This window comes from Ornithodoros turicata, chromosome 2 (genome assembly GCF_037126465.1).
Source record: "Ornithodoros turicata isolate Travis chromosome 2, ASM3712646v1, whole genome shotgun sequence".
NCBI classification, from domain to species: domain Eukaryota; kingdom Metazoa; phylum Arthropoda; class Arachnida; order Ixodida; family Argasidae; genus Ornithodoros; species Ornithodoros turicata.
The window spans coordinates 44,041,862-44,048,429 of record NC_088202.1 but is presented as its reverse complement, the minus strand read 5'-3'; the positions used below and the strand labels follow the sequence as shown (position 1 = coordinate 44,048,429).

The following is a 6,568-nucleotide window of genomic DNA, read 5'->3' as shown; positions in this document are numbered from 1 at the left end:
GCATTGAGCGGCGCATCTCTGAGACTGGCGGCGTGGAGCAAAAAATGTCGCGTCTTGCCACGTGTCTCATCTTGCCCCACCTTACCCTATTAATTCACCACCAAGATGTGATGTGATGCGATAGAAAAAGAAAAAAAATGGGGATTTAAGTCGCGACAAAGTCAGACTGGCTACCCCAGACTACTTAGCCGCAGTTAGTCGAAATAAATAAAAAGAAATAAATTGAACGAATGAGAAAACCCAGTAGTTGGGGGCCGTGAGACAAACATCCTGAACTACTGGGAACACTTGTCACAAACGAGGGACCAGAAACACCACCACCAAGATAACACCTGTGTTTTAACTGCTTTCGGTTTGAGGCATTGAGTAGGTCCATTGAAAGTCAAACTTGTGCAGCGTGTGCGTAATTTGCCATGCAGGTTCATATTGATGCAAATAGCCACCTCACTGCACAAGTTTGTCTTTCGGTGGACCTACTGAATGTCTCAAACCGAAAGTGGTTAGAAACACAGACGTTATCTTGATGGTGAGTTGATAATCCAAGCAATTCCCCACTTCACTGTTGGTAGTATGCGTAATAGAATTAAGCTGAGACACTTCACCCTTCATTCTGACTCAGCCAGAGGCAAGCAGCACTCTCGAATTTGCGTAAGCTCGGAAGACAAGCAATATATAATATTTGTTTTCTCTAACGAAGGAAACGCCAGTGCTGCGTATGCCTTTCTAATTGCACATACGGAGGTGGACGTCCTGAAAGCAATGGCAAATTGAGGTATGGGCTCAGTTCACTGCATGACGTCATAGCGATGCGGCGGCGCTGCTGTCCTGCTTGGTGCTGGCGAAAAAATCGCGCGATTATCGAGTCACTGGGTGTTTTCTGTCGTTATTAATCGCATTCTCCGAGGTCAATTTCGAAACTAATGCGAATTCTAATTCCTTGCCGACCACTGAAGTGGGCCCGAAAATTCCATTTCGATCCGCGGCGTACTTTTCGCGCAATCCGATGAAAAAGAAACCGGAATCCTTGCGCCCTCGCTCTCTAAAAGTGGGAGGAAACGTCACCCGGATAAGGCCAATCAGCGCGCGCCCTGGTCAAATGCAAGCCGCGCGCCTGTTTGGCGATCGCGAGGCGAAGGGAGCAAACATGGAGTCGGAAAACGAGAGTGATGTTTCTCTGTCTGGGGGAAATTCTGACGAACATGTTAGCGGAAGCGGCGACGAGTTAATGCTGGATGATGACCCATACTCTACGGACCCAATGCCTCTGGAAGCCGCCGACCATCCACGAGATGTGGCTGCGACTAACCCGCGGAATTACATTTTTAGGTGAAGTATCTCTTTGCATGGTTGCCGTCGGATGTGCGAAACAGTTTAGAATGTTGAAATCTGCAGGTGTCTGTCTGGAGTCTGCGACCCACAGGAGCCTGACGAGAGCCTGTGTTGCCATTCTGTTGCCAGGGTGGTAGAAATGTGCAACAGTGCCGCCGTGCAGTGCATAACACAACACCCATTACTCAGAGACATCTGATTCCGTAGATAGCTTCTAGTGGTGTACGCGCCTCAATTCTGCCGCTATGATCAACATTTTAGGCGACTCAATCCCCAGGACCACGGGTAAGCCTGCTGCAGTGCCCTCCCGTTTGCTATATGATTACAACCGTAATGAATTTTTCGGTTTAAATGACCCCCCATCAAGATTCGGAAGGGTAAACTCGGGTGCTAGTCGTGTGTTGTTGGTTATGCAAGTTGTCGCACCTAAAGTGGACAAGGGCTGTATACAAAAGGGGTGACTATTCTCAGCAGCCTTTTGGCCTACACAAGTTTGTCCCCCATAAATCATAAGCGTGGACGACAGCCTTGGAACGATCCAGAGAATCCTGGTCCAACAATTCCATTAGGAAAAGTGAAGAAACACAGCCGCCTCAGCTAGTCTCGACATGCTCTCAATTATGCCAGTTAGCCATGGCCTGATTGGCAGCACAGAACCGATTGATTGGCAGATATCCAGTGGGAATTTTAAACTCTGAAGGAAAGTCTTACAAGTCTGAAAACAGAAGCATTTGTGGTGCCAATGAAGGGGGGAAGCATGTTACTGAAGAATGTAAGAGTAACGTACTTTGGGAGAAATTGGATTTTGCCGAAATTGGAGGGAAGCTGGTTTGGGAGGGAGTTAGCAGTTGGAATCGGGCTCATCCTGAAAGAGGCGGACGTTTTTTTGTTGTACTATGTTGCACATCTGCAAACCTTCCACATTTAAAATGCGGTAGACCCTGGAACTAAGGAAGGAAATCACAGGCTTTGAACTCCAAGGTTGGGATAGTGTCTGTTTTTCTGTTCTGGCCATTGTCTTCCCAACACTGCGAAAGATTTGGCAGGTGTGCAAATACCCACAAGATATGATGCTAAACAAAAAGAAATGTCATGTGGAGTTGTCTTTTCCAGCTGCCTGAGGTTCACGGCATACTCGTCATTCACAAGATGGCCTGGATGCGTTGTCCAAGCAATCAGGAGGAAGTTCCCGTTTACGTCTTATCAAGGCTATCAGCGTTAGGACCATCGAAACAAGGGTGTCTTGACAAGAGAGACAAGCTGGTGCATACTGATGGCTGGAACTCGAGACATGTAGTGGCAAGATGAACATTTTGCTGACATAGGCGCACTTCGTGCAAGTAAGCCCTTGGTCGTCCCCCTTGCCTCCCATCAGAGGTTTTCGAGAATACTATAGGTGTGTGGTGTTCTCGAAAACCTCTGATGGGAGGCAAGGGGGATGACCAAGGGCTCACTTGCACGAAGCGTGCTTATGTCAGCAAAATTTTCGTCTTGCAGCAATTTTCGTCTTTTCGTCATTGCAGTGTGGGGGATGTTTTGTCTTGTCACTCTGTATCTCCAGTTGCAGTCAACAGACTGTCTACCCGTCTGTACAGCAAAAACTACTACACGTGGCAGTATTAGCTCTTGCATCAAATCCAGACTGTACTGCACTAAGTTAGTGCTGAGGTGGGAATATTTCGAACTCTGTGCAGATTGTCAATGCGGTGTAGTGACGGGAATAAAGAATGACCCTATAATTGTATCGATTTATTGTACAGTGGAGTATGACGGAGTGGGAATCACAAAATAGCTTAGGTTTATTTGCCTCCCATTATGTATGGCAGGCAAATAAACCTAAGCTATTTTATTATGTTGTGCCGTGGTTCTAAATTAATGTGGTGTGAATTCTGGGTGGTTACAGGTATGCTGCCACAGGGATGTTAGGAGGGTTCTTGTTGGCAGATCCATATCTGGTGTACTAATACGCTATGCAAGTGTGTGTCCTTTGTTTTCCTCTTCCTGGAATCAGGGGATAACAACCCCCTTGTGAGATGCGCCGTGACGTGGGAAGTGGGTCCCCAGCACTTGCTTCAGCCATGACCTCCGCATCTGAAATATGGCCTTGTGTGTTAACTCTGAAAAGAATACGTTGAGGGCCTAGCGGGTACAATAACAAACATAAAAATGACTATGCAAATAGATCTTCCCCTTTGCGGTCCATGTTTCACTGGCACAGTTATTTTCCTGTCGACATTACGTTATAAACGCTGGCAGCCGCATCACACAAGATTCCTTTCACAGGATTCGACAATTTTCAGGGCTCGTACATATCCATTATGTTGTGGGACGTGCAAAAAGAATTGCAATATTTTCGTGGCTTGACAAAACATACCAAATCCAGCTGAATTCGTTGACGTGCTTGCTGCCGCCTGAAATAGAGCCAGAAATTAGCAACAAGGCTGCAGTAGAATACTGATGCAACGTGAAGTGTTTCGGACGTAGCCATACACAGATTGCGATGTTTCCACATTCCTGAATGCTGCCATCAGGCTTACACTATGAACTGTAGAAACATCCACTAGCTGCAATAACATTAGAATAACGCTGTCATGTGGGAGTGTTACGTTACTCCTGCATAATACAGGCGACAATTAGCACAGCAACAACGCACCAATCTTTTTTCTCGAGAGTACGCGTACTATTGCGTCAGGATGCTGCAATCATTGTAATAATTTGTGTACATTAGTAGGCGGTGTGACTGTGACGTTACAATCGGCGGCGAGGCCAGGTGTTCGCGATGATGTTTACTGTGACAACTGATATTTTTCATCGCAGCGTAGCTGTGACCACGCAGGATTGTCACTTACCTCCGTTACTGGTTCCTGCCCTTGTTCCTGATCGAATATGGTAGGCACGGCGTCAATCTTCAGCCGCTTCCGTTTTTGCCGTAGCCCGAGCCGAACTTGCAATACTTCTTCATCAAAATAGGCGTCGTCGGCGAAATGACAGGAACAGACGCGTGAAACATTCAATCCTTGGGCCACACCACAGTAGTCGCTGGCGATCGCTGCCTCCCACTTTCGTTCCGTCTCGCCATTGCGAGATCGGTGAAATGTAAACTCGGGATTCGCGTTATTCGCCTCGAGATCGAACAGCATCGCCACCATGCGGCTGCTCCGTGAACTGCCTTTAGTGGGGATGCGCGGCTTGAGCCGGTGCTTCCGCTGTGGTCATCGCGCTCGAAACGTGCTTGAAAGGCTCAATTTCTGGACATTTGTGCTTTTAAAATCGCTTCAAAATGAGTGAAAATGACTTGGTGGAAAACTTTTTTGAACTTTTCTAGTTCTCTGCACCAGCGTGCTTAGCAGGGAAGAACACTACAGAACGTGCATATGTTCCAGTATGCGGATTCCACTCGGCCTTTGCTATATTATATTTGTCACGGCGGTTATGTGTGTCAAACAAAATGTGCCAAGAGCTAAGGTCAATGTTTTAACAGTTTTTTTTTTATTATAAGTATAAAACTATGTCATAGTTATTTATAGAATGGTTTCTGTGCTAGCTGTTCTAAGATATTTCACAATGCTCAGTTAGGTTATTCTGCACGCGCTAGACACAAGTTGTATAGAATGTAATAATATCTGGAATATATGAATGCATGAATACATATATTTATGACACGGGTGTTTTTAAATGTGTGAATTTCAAGCTTTCATCTCATTTCATCTAACCGTATGACTAGACTAGACTTTTATCTTTCACATACGTAATCATTGGAACGCACGCATTCAAGGTAAAATGCTATCACCACCCCTGAACGTAATATGTAAAACACGCGTGTTTTGGGGGGTATAAAGCACATGTGCAACAGCGTGTTTCAGAACGTATACCTGCCGCTGGAACAGATGCGTATACGAAGAGGGGAGTCAAGTCCTGTAGATTTTGTATAGATGTAGTCCTTGTAGATTTGTTTATCTGCCGCTGGAACCAAAAAACTTAGTTGATATGTAGTTATTACCTGACCGGTAGCACCCCAAAGTCAAGTCCACCACAAAGGTGTGGTCATCTCGTAACATATTTTAGCACCATTTAGTGAATGCCCGCCCAGGAGACGAATCAAACCTCGAACCTCTCCCGTACTCGCTCGACGCAAAATTGCAAAAATTGTAGCGAGGGGCTTCAATACTTACTGGGCTATTCTGCCCTTATGTTACGTTCTTGCACATTTGTACATTTAGATTCATTGTTATTGTTGATTAGTACATTGTACACTTAGATCAGTGGAGACAGGAATTTTGAGTGAGTCTTTTTTTAAATCCTTGTTGTCTCGACGTAAGATAAAAAGTTACAGGGAAAGACAGCAATACACAAGCGACGAATAAATATTCGAGCGAGAGCAGCAAAAGACTAAAACAAAATCACGCTTGGAACAAAGGAGGTAGTGTTTCCTTTGAAAAGCACACAGGATATTTTCTTTTCACAACTTCGCGACTTGAGCGTTTCGCAGTGCAGCAATATTTGTCAACTTTCACACCTTATCAGCGTTCTAAGTATCGAAATTCAACACATCCGCAATGTGTGAGGCACTGACAGCAGCATTTCATCCAGAAACACTGCGATATCTGCGTAGAAAAGCCAGAGCCTGCTGCGTCCGATCATGCCGTATCCCCACTAGGGCATCCGTCGCAGCGCCACCTACAGTTCGATCTCGAGGCGAATAAGTCTTTGTGCACCCGGGCGCGTAGCACCGGTTTCCTGGCTGTGAAATCGCACGTCAACAGCGTGAAATCCTAGGGCACACGCTGTTGTTCAAAGTACTTCAAAGCAAACGCGACAAGACAACAAGAAAAAGGGTAAGACGCGCGCTCAGACACACACACAGAACTCCGGCGGGACGGAGCGCCTCCTGATGGTTGGTTTATCCGGGTGACGTCATCCAGTGTCGGCGCCTTGCGGGGATTGCCGTGCGCGCCAGAAGCGCGAACATTTAAAAATCGTTTCTGAGTCAACCAAGTGGATTTGTGCGGAGAAAATTCGCCAGCGTACATTATGAACGACAGGGAACATGACCATAACAGTTCCGGAACACGCTTCCGGATGCGACTATCCCTTTAAAGGCAATGCCGCAAAGTGGTGTAGCTATTCGAAGTGCCACGCAGTACAGAAAGACCAAATACGCCCTAGACACCATGTGGTTTCCCGCCCTCTTTTGCACACCAGCGACATCTGCTCTATGCGAATGCGCGCTCTTGTTTAC

At 46.3% G+C, this 6,568-nt stretch overlaps 1 long non-coding RNA gene across 1 annotated transcript; it reads right to left on the bottom strand.

Annotated features, from left to right (window-relative positions):
* Nucleotides 1-3,217: 3,217 nt before the first annotated feature.
* Nucleotides 3,218-4,437, bottom strand: LOC135383401 (uncharacterized). Its single transcript, XR_010419851.1, has 3 exons — nucleotides 4,179-4,437; nucleotides 3,704-3,740; nucleotides 3,218-3,420 (listed from the first exon to the last, which is right to left on the bottom strand). It is a non-coding gene; the product is annotated as an uncharacterized LOC135383401 (long non-coding RNA).
* Between the last annotated feature and the right edge of the window lie 2,131 nt (nucleotides 4,438-6,568).